The sequence below is a fragment of the Plectropomus leopardus genome, chromosome 7 (genome assembly GCF_008729295.1).
Source record: "Plectropomus leopardus isolate mb chromosome 7, YSFRI_Pleo_2.0, whole genome shotgun sequence".
In the NCBI taxonomy this organism is placed as follows: domain Eukaryota; kingdom Metazoa; phylum Chordata; class Actinopteri; order Perciformes; family Serranidae; genus Plectropomus; species Plectropomus leopardus.
Window position 1 is genome coordinate 35,337,379 of NC_056469.1, and position 15,442 is coordinate 35,352,820.

General features: G+C 40.9%; 1 pseudogene; it reads right to left on the bottom strand.

The window, feature by feature from the left end:
• Positions 1 to 1,746: 1,746 nt before the first annotated feature.
• On the bottom strand, positions 1,747 to 9,945 carry LOC121945576 (annotated as a pseudogene).
• Between the last annotated feature and the right edge of the window lie 5,497 nt (positions 9,946 to 15,442).

The window sequence follows — 15,442 nt, forward strand, 5'->3', positions numbered from 1 at the left end:
GTGGTACATACAGCAAATAGAAAAAAACAGACTATTTTTACTTTTTTTTTTTTTTTTTAACAAAGAGTTATTAAAACCTTTACCTTTATCAACACCATCCCATCCCACAGACCTTTGTAGATGTACAGTGGAGTTATGAGACGGGAGAAAATGTACAATAAAAATTGGAAAATAACATAAAATAAAATAAAATAGAATAATCCCAGACAGAGCTTTAGTAAAGGTAATATGAGGGCTGGTATATAAAAATAGGAACAAGCAGAAATAATCAAAATAAATTCATACATAAATAAAAAAGTAATTAAATGAATAAATTAAAAAAGTAAATGACACAGAAAATGTGCTTTAAAAAAATTTGAAGAATTATTATAATTTAATAATTCTTCAAATTTTTTTAGGTATTTAATTATGATTATTAGCTCTATATATATATTTTTGCTTGATTTTTTCCCCCTCTTTTTTCCTTCGACAGTTTCCCCTCGGTTTTTGAAAGTAATTTACTTAATCTTCTAATTTGTTGCAATTTGTGGAACATAGCTAATTTGTTTTTTATCTTTTTCCCCATGTTTTTGGATGAAATCACCCCAGTTTGCTGAGGTGCAAAGGTTAAAATAAAAGTGATGTGGCTCCAGGTTTCAAAGGGTTAATGGATGTTTCTGCTCAGCAGATCTCAGATCAGATCAGCTGCAACATTAAAAGTTCATGTTACTGTGACTCTTCTGCCCCCTGCAGGAACATCAGCTCTCCGCAACTCTTCAAAAACAGTGAACAGGAGTGAACACGTGGATCAAAGTGAGCTCCCAGTACAGCCCCATCAGCACCAGTCCACATCTGGACCCGCGACTTTATCAGAGTCAAAGTTTAACTCTTTGAAACCTGAGCACTTTGATTTGGTCTCTCTAGACAACATGGGAAAAAAAGGCAGTGAGCAATTTGCAATTTCCCACAAATTGCAAAAAAATGAGTATAAGGTAACGAGAAAATTACCTGAAAGTTTGTTTGAGAAAAGGGTTAAAAACAACAACAACTAGGGACTAATGTCCAAAATAATCACATAATGATTATTATATATTATACATATTTGGAATATATATAATATTTTTTCAAGGAATTTTTCAGTTCATTTTCATGTTTGTTTGTTTTAACTATTTTTCTTTATTTCTTTTTGGGGGGCTTATTTTAAGGTCATTTTGTTTGTTGCTGACCTTTGGGCCATGTGTGGTTACATTGCTTACTGCCTTCTACCCATGTTTTTTTTAAAAATTTAAACCAATTAGCTCAGGTTTTGAAGGGTGAACCACTTTATGAAGAAACTGTCATTATAGATGAAAAACTAATATTGCAAGAAAAGAGATAAGCAGAATCATGAAAACTTAAAAATATCAGATTCAGTTTCATATGAACAAAAATTCAGAGAAAGTTTGAAACATTAAACTTATTAAAAATTAAAAATAGGAAATCTGTTTCATTGAGTTAATTTGGATTTTATTTATTTGATCTAAACTCACAATCACACTGTTAAACATAAAACGTAATAATCTGATTTCCTGAAGACAAACATCCTCAATAATTAACGACACGAGTGGAGCAAACATTGAGGAAACATTAAGGAAACATTAGGACAACAAAAACAACAACAAAGGAAACATGAGGAGAACATTAAGAAGATGAAAGAAGTTAAAGTGAACATCAAGACACACGAGAAAGGAAATAAAAAGCAAAGATGAAGAAACACTGGAGGAAACGTCAAAGAAACGTGAAAAAATATGGACAAAACATGAAGGAAAAACAAACGAATGGAACAATCGATAAATTAAAGGGAACATCAAGGAAACTTACATGAAACGTTAAGGGAACATCTTGCTCTGGAAAAAAACTATCTTAGACCAAAAAAACATTCAGTCCAACCTTTATTTAAGAATCACATGTGACATCTTCTCAGGTCAAAGGTCAGCAGCAAAGCACCGTCCAATCAGGCACCACGTTCTCAAATACTCCAGCTCAGGCAAACATGTTTTCTAAATACAACCACAATATTTTTCAGGACGTCACGGCTGTTTAAAAAGATTTGGTTCTTTTTTCCGAAAATTCTCAAAAGTATCGTCAAATTGTGTCTTTTTTCTAACTAACTGATCTTTAATGTACTCGGGCACATTATTAAATTTATTATTTATGATATTTTTGTTATTTCTCCCATCCCGAACCGTCTGATCGGCTCCCGGCAGTCACAGTATTTCGACCCGATGGGGGCGCTACATTCTGCACACAGACATCAGGGCCGAGGTCAGAGGTCAGTGTCCTTCAGTCCGACCAATCGTGCGCTCTCCTCCCACAGCCTCTTCGCCACGATGTCGTCCCGCCCCTCTGGAGCGACTTCCTTCTCTGCACAGTCGCTGATGACAAACACAAATACCGTAAAACTTCAAAATAAAAGCCTAGTCCCAATAAAATGCTCAATCCCTTTTAAAAGGCTGGTGTGGTGAAACATTTTGACAAATAAAAGCCTCTATCAGAGGCTCAGTCCGGTGGTTCTTTTGGATGTATAAAACAGGTTTGTGGCGACCTGCTGGAGATAGCGTTGGTTAGCTGCTTAGATCGCACAGACAAATATGTTTATATGTTTAAACTTTTGTGAATATGGACATGCTCCTCACAATGATAGTTTGGTAAGATTCTCTACATACCAATCATTCAGTTAATTTTACTGAAACCGTGAGCTGCAATAAAGACGGTATTATCGGCAAAGACATGCAAAAAAAAAGAGAGATTAGCAGACGCAGAAAACTATTTTTAAAGAAAGCAAAGGAAAATGACCAGTGAACTTCATTCACAATTATATATTCAAAATTATTTTGCCGAATTATTGTCATTTTTAAGGGTTTTTTTTTGTAGGTGATTTCCCGCATTGTATAAGGTAATTTCTTACTTACTACTTACTTTCCTCAGATTTCTTGCTAATTTCTGGGTTATTTTGCTGCATGTCAATTTGTCCAGGTTTCAAATAAATAATTTGATTTTGATTGTATTTCAGGTCTTTGCTGAGCAGCAGTTTCATGTGAAAGGAATTAAAAGCCCGTCCCATTTAGATGCCTAGATGTCTTTCAGGTTATTTTCTTGTTCATTTTTGTTTTTCTATTTTATTTTCTTTGTTTGCTTATTTTCAGGTTGTTCTGTGTTCCATGTTGTACCATGTCCTTGGTACTTTTTTCTTCTTTTACTAATTCCTAACAAATTGTTTTTAGAGAAATGTTTATGAAAGAAAGAAATCAAATCAATTTGTTTAGGTTTCAAAGAGTTAAAAGTAAAAAATGAAAGCAGCTTTAGTGTCTGTTAAAGTGTGAGTTATTACAGTGAATGCCTCTCTGTTGTTTTGAGGACCAAAACTCTAAAACATTTAAGTATTGACACTTGAAATGTGACACTGTGTAAGAGAGGACAAGTTTGTCAACATTTTTATGTAAAACCCTGTATGAACCTTGAACATTGTGGGAGAAAAAGAGTTTTCGGTTTTTTGAACTGATGTGAAAAAGTACAAAAAGCTAGTTTAAAGTTTGAATGAGTTTCTACGTAAAAGTATCAGTGAGCATAAAGAGGTTGAAGAGTTGTGTTTTTGTGTTTCCAGACCCGTCTTCCTACCTGAAGTATCGTCCGGACAGGGCCTCCAGTCCCGGCGTCACGGCGCAGTACACACTGGTCTGACTGCCCTCGCGGGGAGTCTTCATGAGCAGCAGGGACGGGAGGCTCAGCAGTGCCCCAAGCAGGGGGAACCAGCCGTGAACATGACGACCCAGTTCGGTCCGGATCACGCCCGGGTGGAGACAGAACGATGACACACCAGAGCCTACAGAGAGAGACGCCGAGGTCAGAGTCAGGAGAAACAGGTGTTCACAGGTACTTTAGACAACTGAACAGCCAATCACATCCCAGCTCTGAGGACACCACAGAGCCTCTGATTTCACTTCCAGGTACAAACACTACTGATAAAAATGTTTGAATTCATATTTTTCCCGCACAGAGTAGTGATACCAAATACTGCTGAGTTACCTTATTGTTAGTATTGCTTGTGAGGACCTCCCAGTGTACTGGTGTTCAGTGTTTGTGAGGACTTCCCAGTCTACTGGTGTTCAGTGTTTGTGAGGACCTCCCAGTGTATTGGTGTTCAGTGTTTTGTGAGGACTTCCCAGTGTACTGGTGTTCAGTGTTTGTGAGGACCTGCCAGTCGCCTGGTGTTCAGTGTTTGCGGGGACCTCCCAGTCTACGGGTGTTCAGTGTTTGTGAGGACTTCCCAGTGTATTGGTGTTCAGTGTTTGTGAGGACCTCCCAGTCGCCTGGTGTTCAGTGTTTGTGAGGACCTCCCAGTCTACGGGTGTTCGGTGTTTGCGGGGACCTCCCAGTGTACGGGTGTTCAGTGTTTGCGAGGACCTCCCAGTGTACTGGTGTTCAGTGTTTGCGAGGACCTCCAGTGTACTGGTGTTCAGTGTTTGCGGGGACCTCCCAGTCGTCTGGTGTTCAGTGTTTGCGAGGACCTCCCAGTCTACGGGTGTTCAGTGTTTGTGAGGACCTCCTAGTGTACGGGTGTTCATTGTTTGCGGGGACCTCCCAGTGTACGGATGTTCAGTGTTTGCGAGGACCTCCCAGTGTACTGGTGTTCAGTGTTTGCGAGGACCTCCAGTGTACTGGTGTTCAGTGTTTGCGGGGACCTCCCAGTCTACGGGTGTTCAGTGTTTGCGAGGACCTCCCAGTGTACTGGTGTTCAGTGTTTGCGGGGACCTCCCAGTGTACTGGTGTTCAGTGTTTGCGGGGACCTCCCAGTGTACGGGTGTTCAGTGTTTGCGAGGACCTCCCAGTGTACTGGTGTTCAGTGTTTGCGAGGACCTCCAGTGTACTGGTGTTCAGTGTTTGCGAGGACCTCCAGTGTACTGGTGTTCAGTGTTTGTGAGGACCTCCCAGTCTACGGGTGTTCAGTGTTTGCGAGGACCTCCCAGTGTACTGGTGTTCAGTGTTTGCGAGGACCTCCCAGTGTACTGGTGTTCAGTGTTTGCGAGGACCTCCCAGTGTACGGGTGTTCAGTGTTTGCGAGGACCTCCCAGTGTACTGGTGTTCAGTGTTTGCGAGGACCTCCAGTGTACTGGTGTTCAGTGTTTGCGAGGACCTCCAGTGTACTGGTGTTCAGTGTTTGTGAGGACCTCCCAGTCTACGGGTGTTCAGTGTTTGCGAGGACCTCCCAGTGTACTGGTGTTCAGTGTTTCGGGGACCTTTGAGTCGTCGGGCGAGTTCTCTGCAGAACAGGACGTTGGCCAGTTTGCTCTGTCTGTAGCTCTCCAGAGAACTGTACTTCCTTCTGCTGAAAAACAAGTCGTCAAAGTCGATTCGGCCTGAAAAGAAACATAAAGACTGAATCAACAACAACAAACACCATAAACATTACAGAGGAACATCAGAGGTCAGAGGTCGTACCCCCGCGGTGGGCGATGGACGATACAGTGACCACGCGGCCTGGGGGCGGAGCTCTTCAGCTTCGGCAGCAGCAGATTGGTCAGCAGGAAGTGACCCAGATGATTGACAGCCAGCTGAGTCTCAAAACCGTCCTCAGTCAGCCATCGTGGACACATCATCACTCCTGCAGACAGACAGGTGGAGAGAGAGACAGGTGAGCAGAGAGACAAGTGGAGAAACAGACAGGTGAGCATACAGACAGGTGAACTCACCTGCGTTGTTGATGAGGATGTCCAGTCTGTCCTCAGTGTCCAGGAAGTCTTTAGCGAACTGTCTGACGGAGTAAAGCGAGGCGAGGTCCAGGTGTCTGATCACCACGTTACCGTTTCCTGTCGACTGACGGATCTCCTCCGCCGCCCGCTCCGCCCGGGTCAGGTCCCTGCACGCCATCACCACCCGGGCTCCTAAAAAATATATAAAACACACCCATAAACACCCGGCGGATTCAACAACCAAACACACCCATCAGTTCATTTACCAAACGGGCCCCTGCAACAAATCAAACGCACTGCCCAGACCCACGTGACACACCAACGTTTGATTCGTTGCAGGGGCCTAAAGGTGGTAGACGGACTGCATTTATATCGTGCTTTTCTTAAGTTAGCAGTCACTCAAATCACTTTACAGCACAAGCACCATTCACTGATTCACACACTTGTACATTGTTACAGCAGAGATGAACGTTCACACACACTCACACACAGACAGCACAGCCGTCAGGAGTAATTTGGGGTTCATAATCTCGGTCACAGATATTTCGACATGTATTGGGCATTGATCGAGCGACAGACCGTCAGATTAGCTCCCGACCGCTGCACCTCCTGAGCCTCAGTCGCCTTATAATGGCGATGGTGATGTTTGATTTAACACACACAACACACACACACACACACACACACACAGGAAGTAATAATCCTTGTAATCGGCTCAGGTGGTTTCAGCCTTTTTCTTAGATTTACTTAATGTTACTTTGACCTCTGACCTCTGGCGATGACATCATGCTCCTGGAGTGTGTGTCCACAAAGTTAATGAAGTGTGTTGATGCAGTACGTGATCTTAAATCACGACATTTTGAGGAAAAGTGTGGGGATGTTTGTCCTAGAGGGAAGTGAGTCCCCACAGTTTGACCGTGATTACAGATGCGTGATGTCCCCTGTAGTGACTAACAGCTGTATTGATGCGTTTGTGTGACATCAGACGGTCGATGTTTCTGAGCTGTGAATTCGTTCTTCAGACTTTGTTGTGTTCGTGAACTTTGAGGTCGTAAAGTAAAAACAGCATGGAAGCTACAAAGAAGATGGGTTTGTATATAAATGCTAAGAGCGTTTAAAAAAGAAGTTAATATCTGTTTCCAGTTTATTAATATTTCTATATATTACTTTTTATATTACATATAATATTTTTATTATCTTTAATCTAGGTCACTCTAAATAGACAGCAGTTACATTAATACCACGTTTCACTTCACATGTGATCAAAAACTGATATTTGAATGAATTATTTAAAAAGTTTCTTACCATTGAACATTTACTTTTGCCTGCCATGTTTTTACATTTATCACATCAAGTCGGCAACTCATTATTAAATAACATTTTTATCAACGTCAGTATACTTGCCTGGCTGCTTTATAGTTCAACATTTGCTTGCTTGCTACAGTCATAGATGCAGACACTAAAATGTGCAACAACGAAAAGTAAATGAGCCGAGCTGAAACGTCACGCAAATGTCACAACAGGGCAACTTGAGTATCATCAAAATTTCCCAATGTCCCACTCATAATTATGACTTTTGGCCATTTGTGTGCTTGTAACTCGTAAATACGATATTTCCGAGGAGCACGTGAAGGCAGCATTAGTCCCCACATTTTAACTGTGTAAACACACTCACACGTCCCCACAATGGCACCATGTAAACAGTGGTCCCCACAATGTGGGTAATAAAGTCTGACCTCTGCGTGCCATGTCTCTGCTGGTCTCTTTGCCGATGCCGGTGTTCGCTCCGGTGATCAGAACCGTCTTTCCATCCAGGCGAGCTGAGCAGCGACACACTCCACCTGCAATCCACTTCCTCAACACCGCCACACCTGCGCACACCAAAACACACCATTTAAAATGTCACTGTTATAAGGAAAAGAAACACTTCCAGTTATTACTTTGGATTTGTCTTTTCCCACACAAAATTAACATTTCTAACAAACATCAAGGTTCTGGTGTTTTGACATCCTGATATACATAATATATCGATAATAATAACATCATGTTCAAATTTTTCCTTTTTTAAAATGATTCATCGTGAATATTTTTTTTTCTAATTCCAAAAAAAAAAACTTTTATGTGCATGCTGCAAATATCTGAATATGTACACCCATTAACAACATATGTGAAAAACAGAAAGGCAGTCAGTCAACCAAATAAGAAGTGAAATTAATGATTAAATATAAAAAGTTAATTATCTGGAGGTAAGCAGAAAAAAATAAAGTTCACTCAGTTCAAATGAGAGCAGAGTAAACAGCCGAGTCAGCAGAAAACAGGATTGTTGAGTTAATAACAAGCTGATAATCGGCTGATTAACACACTGCTCAAACATGATGCATGTTTATTTGAAGTCAGCATAATTTATGTTACTAAATAACCCACTTTATATATTTTATTTCTTTCTTGCTTTCTTCCTTTTTTTTTAACTTTATTGTCCCTTGAGGAAAATTTGTCTTGGGCTTCAGTACTACACAAAGCTGCAATTGCAAGTTATACTGTAGTATAAATAAATGAAATAAAAACAATTAAGTATGTATATGTCTTAAGCTGCCTTCATATGCTCCTCCAAAATATTGCATTTACCGTATTCGCCAGTTAAAAGCACATGAACGGCCATCCAAAGTCCTAATTAAAAGTGGGAAATTTGAAAATTTCGATGATACCCACGTTTCCGTGTTGTCATGTTTGCGTAATGTTTCAGGGTAAAAATCAAAGATTTTTGTTATTTTGTTCCTGGTAGCTCTCTTTTACTTTTAGTAGTTGCACACCTTAATAACGCATCTATTGCTGGAACATGCAAGTAAACTTTTAACTATAAAGCAGAAACCTTTTATACTTGATCTCTTTACTCTTTTATTATAAATCTGCCTTTATTATGTTTTTTTTATATTTTATTGTTCTGTAAAGCACTTTGAATTGCCCTGTTTTATGAAAGTGTTATACAAATAAAGCTTGCTCTCCTTGCCATCGATAACGTTATTTTATAACACGAGTTGCTGATTTGGCATCATAAATGCAGAAACATGGCGGGCAAAAGTCAATGTTTGGTCAATGGTAAGAAACTTTTTTTTATTAATTTATGTATTAAATATCAATTTTAAATCACATGTAACGTGCAATATGGTATTAATGTTAACTGCTGTTCATGTAGAGTGACCTAGATTAAATGTAAATATATATAAAAACAACAACTTGGAAACCATGACCATCTGACATCACATGAACGCAGCATATCTATCTGTTGATCCACCTATTATTAAAAATATATATATTTTATATTTCATTTCTGTCTTTATATCTTTTACTTTTACATCAAAAAGATGAAATGAAACATCATCTGTGTAAAGTGACTTTATAGCGGAGCTGTTGTGTTGGATCAGACTGGAGAGGCGTACCTAATAAAGTAGCTGCTGAGTGTCTCAGTCTCTCACACAGACTCATGCACATGTCACTTTACTATATTTATTCACTTGGTATTTACCTGTTTTAATCTGAAGTTTCAGTTACACAAAATAATGAAAGAGCAAATAATGTTTTACATAAATCTGAACATGTAGTGGGAACGTAAACGTCTCTGCAGACGGTAAGTTATTGATCATGACTCAGAAGTTAAATCTTACAGATCAGAGTGAGTCCCAGCAGAGCTCCGCACCTCAGCATCAGCCCGCCGCGGCCCTCCTCCACCGGCTCCGGCTCCGGGTCCGAGCTGCCGCCGGGCCACGGCAGCACCAGGAATCCTCCTGGAGCCGCAGCCTTCATCCCTGCAGGTCAGAACAGACTGAGGGGAGCGAGAGAGAGCGAGCCAAGCCAGGACACAGAGGAGGGGGAGGGGACGGATTAACTCAGATTAGAGCAGATTATCCAGCACACTCAGCTGCTCTGGGATCAGTTAGAGAGCACATGGACAGGAGAGATCACTGTCTGCTGGAAACCACATATCTACAACAAGAACAACACGTTTACTTTAAGATTATTACAGTCATTTTTGTGTCTCTATATGTTCGTATGAAGATATTATACGTTTGTTTTAGTGAGATCTCGAGGTTGTTAGTCAATTATATAATTCATGGAAGTTTTTTTGATTTGGACAGGTCTGCTTTGTGTCCCCAAAATCCAGACTAAATGCAGAGAAGTAGCATTTAGTTTTTAAGCACCACATATTAAAAATAATATTTTTTTTTTTTTATTATTATTTTGGTTGTTATAAAGAAAATTACCTGAACTCAGTTGGAAAATGTTGATTTTTGCTGAACTTTATTATCAGCCAATATATCCATGTATCTGCCTTTGACAGGAGAGTAATGTCTGATCAGCTCATACAGAAGTCACACAGCTCTGAGGTCAGTCAATGTGCACACTGTCACTTTACCTGAATATTAGATTTTTACTTATTTTTTTCCCAATGACTGATTCTCTGTGATTGGAAGCCTAAAAGAGTCGCTAAGTGCTGCGTCTCAGTTAATAAAACCAGAATCTGTGTCCGAAGGTTCAGAGTCTGGCTGTCTGCTGGACCAAAGACACGTTCTGGTTAATAAGAGGAATTACAGATGCAGTGATTTATCATGTAATCAGATTAATCCCCAACTACTGATGAATGATTAAAAGTTTTAAGTATTCTTCTAAGTCAAAAATTTACCCTTTGAAACCTGAGAAAAAAAAACGAAAACTTTCAAAAACAAGGTCATGAGCAACAACAAAAAAAGACCCAAAAATGGTCAAGAAACAATTAAAAGTTGCAAGAAAATTACCTGAAAATGTGTTAGAAAATTAAAAATGGAAAACAAAGGAAATGACCTAAAAATGCTTCAAAAATTTTAAATGCTTAAACATTATAATAATTCTGTAACATACACATTTTAAATATTTAATTAATTAGCTATTAAAACACAAGTATCAAGCAAAATGAAGTTAAATTAGATTTTAAAAAGTCAGGATGTTCTTTATTTTTAATATATTACTCAATAATCATCTTGCGATGTATTAACAATTTCTCAGTGCTAATAGGAAAATCAGATTTTCTGTCTCATTAATCTCTGATGATTTCTATCCAGTTATTTTCTGGTCAATATTTGCCACGAATATTTGCAGGAAGTTGGCTTCCTGTCACTTCCTGTTATTCAGATTACCAAAATAAAATGACACAAATGTTAAATGGTAATAGAATCTGTAGCTCAGAAATCTGCTGCACCATTTTAATTACGTGATATACTGCTGTTATTTAATCTGTGATAATACATTTAATTTATTAATTGATTATATTTTGTATTAATAATCCAAATTTGTAAGGGACTGTTCGTTATATATGTGGGGTAGGGCGTAATTGCTGTGTTTGAAAGTCATGTTTTGTTTTGGTTTTTTTTTAAACTTTTGGCAATATTTTTCATTTTGGCTTTTTTTTTCCTTTTGGTCATTTTTAAAAACTTTATATTTACTTGTTATTTATTTATTTGCTTATAGCATTTGGGCTTTTTTATTCTTAAAAAGGGTTGTTTTTTTTTCTTTAAACATTTTTAGTGCTCTTTAACATTTTCGGGGGGGTTTTCAAATCACTTTCGGCAATTTTTTTTCTCTCTAAACGTGCCTTCTGAACCTGCAGGCCACCAAAATTTAAATTGCCAAAATTACACTTTTTATAATAGAAATAATAACAAGTTTTCATTATTATAATTTAGTTGTAGGCTTCTGGGAAGCGCACTTAGAACTAGCAAAGATACTCCGCAACAAACATTTAGATACATATATATTATTATATATTATTATATTTATGTATTTTTTTGACATATTGTTTGATATTTATTTGTTTATTAATATTTTCTGACACTAAGTCGTAAATAAAAAATTATATTTCAGCCTCGCCTCCTGACGTCACGCGGGAGCCCCGCCCCCACCACAAACAATAAAACAAGATGGCGTCCGGCCCCGAGAGTGTGGCGTCTTGGCGCCTCTCGGCCTCCGCGCTGTCGCCTTGTTGTTGTTTGTTTGTCTGACTGTTGTTGTTGTTTTTGTTGTTGTTGTCTGGCCGGTGCACCGGGTTACCGGAGTCCCGCCGGCCGCGGCGGACCCGTTAAACCCTCCAGCCCGAAAAAACCCGCAGCTCCCTGCAGTTGGAGGGACTCCCACCGACCAATCAGAGGCCGCGCTGCTCTGAGCGGGAAGTGACGTACACTCGCTGTGGGCCAATCGGAAGCTCCAGCAGGCGGAAGTCCCGACCACAGCCTCCTGAACCGGAGCGCGCCTGAAGAAGAACCGTGCAAACCCGTCCGCGCGCCGCGTCCGAGCCCCGCAGCTCCCGCAGCAGGTGAGTCCCGCACAGCTCCACCCGCTCCGGTCCGCGTGAACACGCAGCTCCGCACGGGCCGGCAGGTACATTCAGGAGGCGCTTGGTGTGCACAGCTAGCTGCCGCCGGCGGGGCGGTGCTGCGGACTGTTGTTATCCAAACGCACCGCGGCTCACTGTGCGCGCGGCGGCGGGCTGAACCGGGTCCTCTGCCCGCTGCTGTGGTCTCGGGTACCCGGGTTGAGCTCCGACTGACTTCACTGGACCCTGCAGTGTGTCAGTACCCGCCCGGGCGGAAAGTTTCCTCCCTGCGGGTCGTGAGCGCTCCTCCTGCGGGGAAACAACACAAAGCCCCGGGAGGAGCAGGCGGAGTGGAGCGAGCGCCCCCCCCCGAGGCCGCAGCCGGAACTACACACCGCACTGTCAGGATAACTTTATTTAAAACGATACTCATAACAAGTACTGACATGTAATTGAGTACTTTTACTCCAGCAAATATTTAAGGTACTCGCACTTAACTTGAGTATTTTTAGTTACTTTTTAAAAAACACACTAAACACATGAAAATCAAAACAACTGATGTTAAATGCACCATAATAATGATAATAATAATCATAATGATAATGATAACAAGGGGTCGATCGATATGGATTTTTCAGGGCCGATAGGGTATCGATTATTAGTGGTTAATGAGACTGATAACCGTTATTTGGAGGCAGTATGTATTTACAATAAAAATGAAAATCTTCTGTCAGTGATTCAGAGATTAGAGTAGAACAAACTCCAACACAAAACTTTATTTAAATGCCCTAAGCCGATGTTTAATAAAAACTGAATCTTTAAACATCAAATACAGCAAGTTCCTAGCAACTTTTTATCAAGTCAAGTGAAAATTTAAATAAAAATGAACAAATTAAAAATAGTACCTGAGGTTTTACAAACAGTGTAAAAATACTATGACAAACAAAGTATACATATAATTTATAATTTATGCATATATATATATATATATATATATATATATATATATATATATATATATACATAAACTAATCAAAAATTAAAGAAATAACAATACATAAGTAATTTTAAGTGGAAAAAAAAACCAAATCCATATTCCTTCATGTGTATGAACCACGATCGGATCTACGAGCAGCGATGCCCTCAGATCACACGTGTGAGTGAGTCTGAGAAACACGGTGAGCGATTACACCTGGAGGCTGTCTGATCTTATAGCTTGTTTATGTTTGGTCGGTTTTTCCTTACGTTTTAAACTTTGTTCTCCTAATTTAGAAAACTGACACGTGGATATGAAACAGCTGTGACTTTGATATTTATTATGTATTTCTGTGTTTTAAAAATGTAAATAATGTATTAAATATAAGTTAAAAAATAATCTTTTATCGCCATCGCGTCTTTAAAGTGACTGTAACATGTAAACGTACCTCTTGATTTGACACACCCACTGGCTTGAACTCGGTGAACATTTAAAGTGCTCAGAAATATAAAAACTCGAACACCTGCAGTTCAGTGACGTCTGAGCGGCTCCGTGTTGTGATGAAGTTTCACGTGATTTGAGTGAAAGCTCTAGAAGAGAAGCTGTTAAAGGGACGGCGTGGAGAGATTAGAGAGGCTCTTTAATCTGAAGCTCCTGTTTGACTTTGTTTCCTGAGAAAGTTACAGAGTTTCGTGTTTGTTTATTATAATGGTGATGACGGGTGTGTTTGAAGTTTCTCACCTGTCGTGATGCTGACAGTTTCGCTCCGTTTCTGTAGCAACATGGACACGGAGCTGTTTATGGAGTGCGAGGAGGAGGAGCTGGAGCCATGGCAACAGGTGGACGACAACGTGGAGGAAGACGATATGGACTTCTTCGACAGCTATTGCGAGCCAGGTGAGAATGTGCACTCAATACTACTACTACTAACTACTGCTACTGCTACTACTACTACCAAAACAACTACTACTACTGCTACTGCTACTGCTACTACTACTACTACTACTACCAAAACAACTACTACTACTGCTACTACTAAAACAACACTACTACTAACTACTACTGCTACTAATAAAACAATAAAACAACAACTAAAACTACTACTATACTATTAGTAAAACAACTACTACTACTACAACTACATACTAATAATAATAATAATAATAATAAAATCATGACATCTGTGTGTCTGTTTCTCCAGTGGAGGATTCAATGTCTCTCCTCTTCCAGCCTCCGAGACTCCGCCCCCCAGGACTCCTCCACCCATCGCACCTCAGACAGGTATCATAATCTGCGTGTGTGTTTGTGTGTGTGTGTGTGTGTGTGTGTGTGTGTGTGTGTGTGTGTGTGTGTGTGTGTGTGTGTTGAATGTTGCGATAACGATGTAACTTTTGGAAAAACTACAACAACAAAAAAAACCCACCAGAAACCATGAAGTTATGGTTTGGAAGTTAGTTTGTTTTGTTGTTCTGCAGCTTCACCTCCTGTTCACGTCGTCGTCTGCTCCTCTGTGCGGCCGCCGCCTCCTCCTCCTGCCTCCGCCATCACCTCCTCCTCCACACCTGCGTCAGCCCCGCCTCTGGTGGCTCAGACCCATCAGGGGCCTCTCTTCCTGACACAGACGCCAGGAGGGACGTTCCTCCTCCCAGCAGCCCCCGGGACACACAACGCCCAGCCCATCCTCCTCACCACACAGGTACAGAAAACAAACACGCCCTCGGCTTCGTTTGAAGGTCTTTGTAACGCTTTGAGGCTCTGTGATGTCACTCTGATGTCACGTGTTTACGTTACAGGGCTTCCCAGTGATGAACCACGGCGCCCCGCTGGTGCTGAACCTGCAGCCGGGGCAGACGGTCCAGCCGCTCACGCTGATCCAGTGTAGGACGCCTGAAGTCTATCAGACATCAGTCATCCCGAAATACGATCTGATTACTGATCTCATCGCTCCTTTCTCCTGTCCACGCAGCGCCGTCTCTGGGTCAGCTGGTCCGGCCCAGTGTGGGCGTGTCCCCGGTCCTCCCTCAGGGCCAGGCGGTCCAGACCAGACCAGGCCCCGCCTCCTCCAGAACAACCACACAGCCTGGCTCCGCCTTCACCGCCATGCAGCTGCCCGCCACGCTGACCATCCGCACCAGCACGCCAGGACCCGGTACGTCGGCCTACAAAAATCTGATCAGAACTGATTGATTAAAGTGTATATTGATTATTGTTTGAATATTATCATTATTACACATTATCATTTTATTTTTTTATTTTTCCCCTCTAGTTAACCTTCAGATGACCCAGGTGGGCGGAGCCAACTCCTTGAAGCTGGGAGATTCTCCCGCCCTTCCCTCCGGCTCAGCCAATGGAGTCACCAGAATCACGTTCAGCAGAGCTGGTACGAGCAGAGCGTCACCGAAAACGTTACGCAGGGGT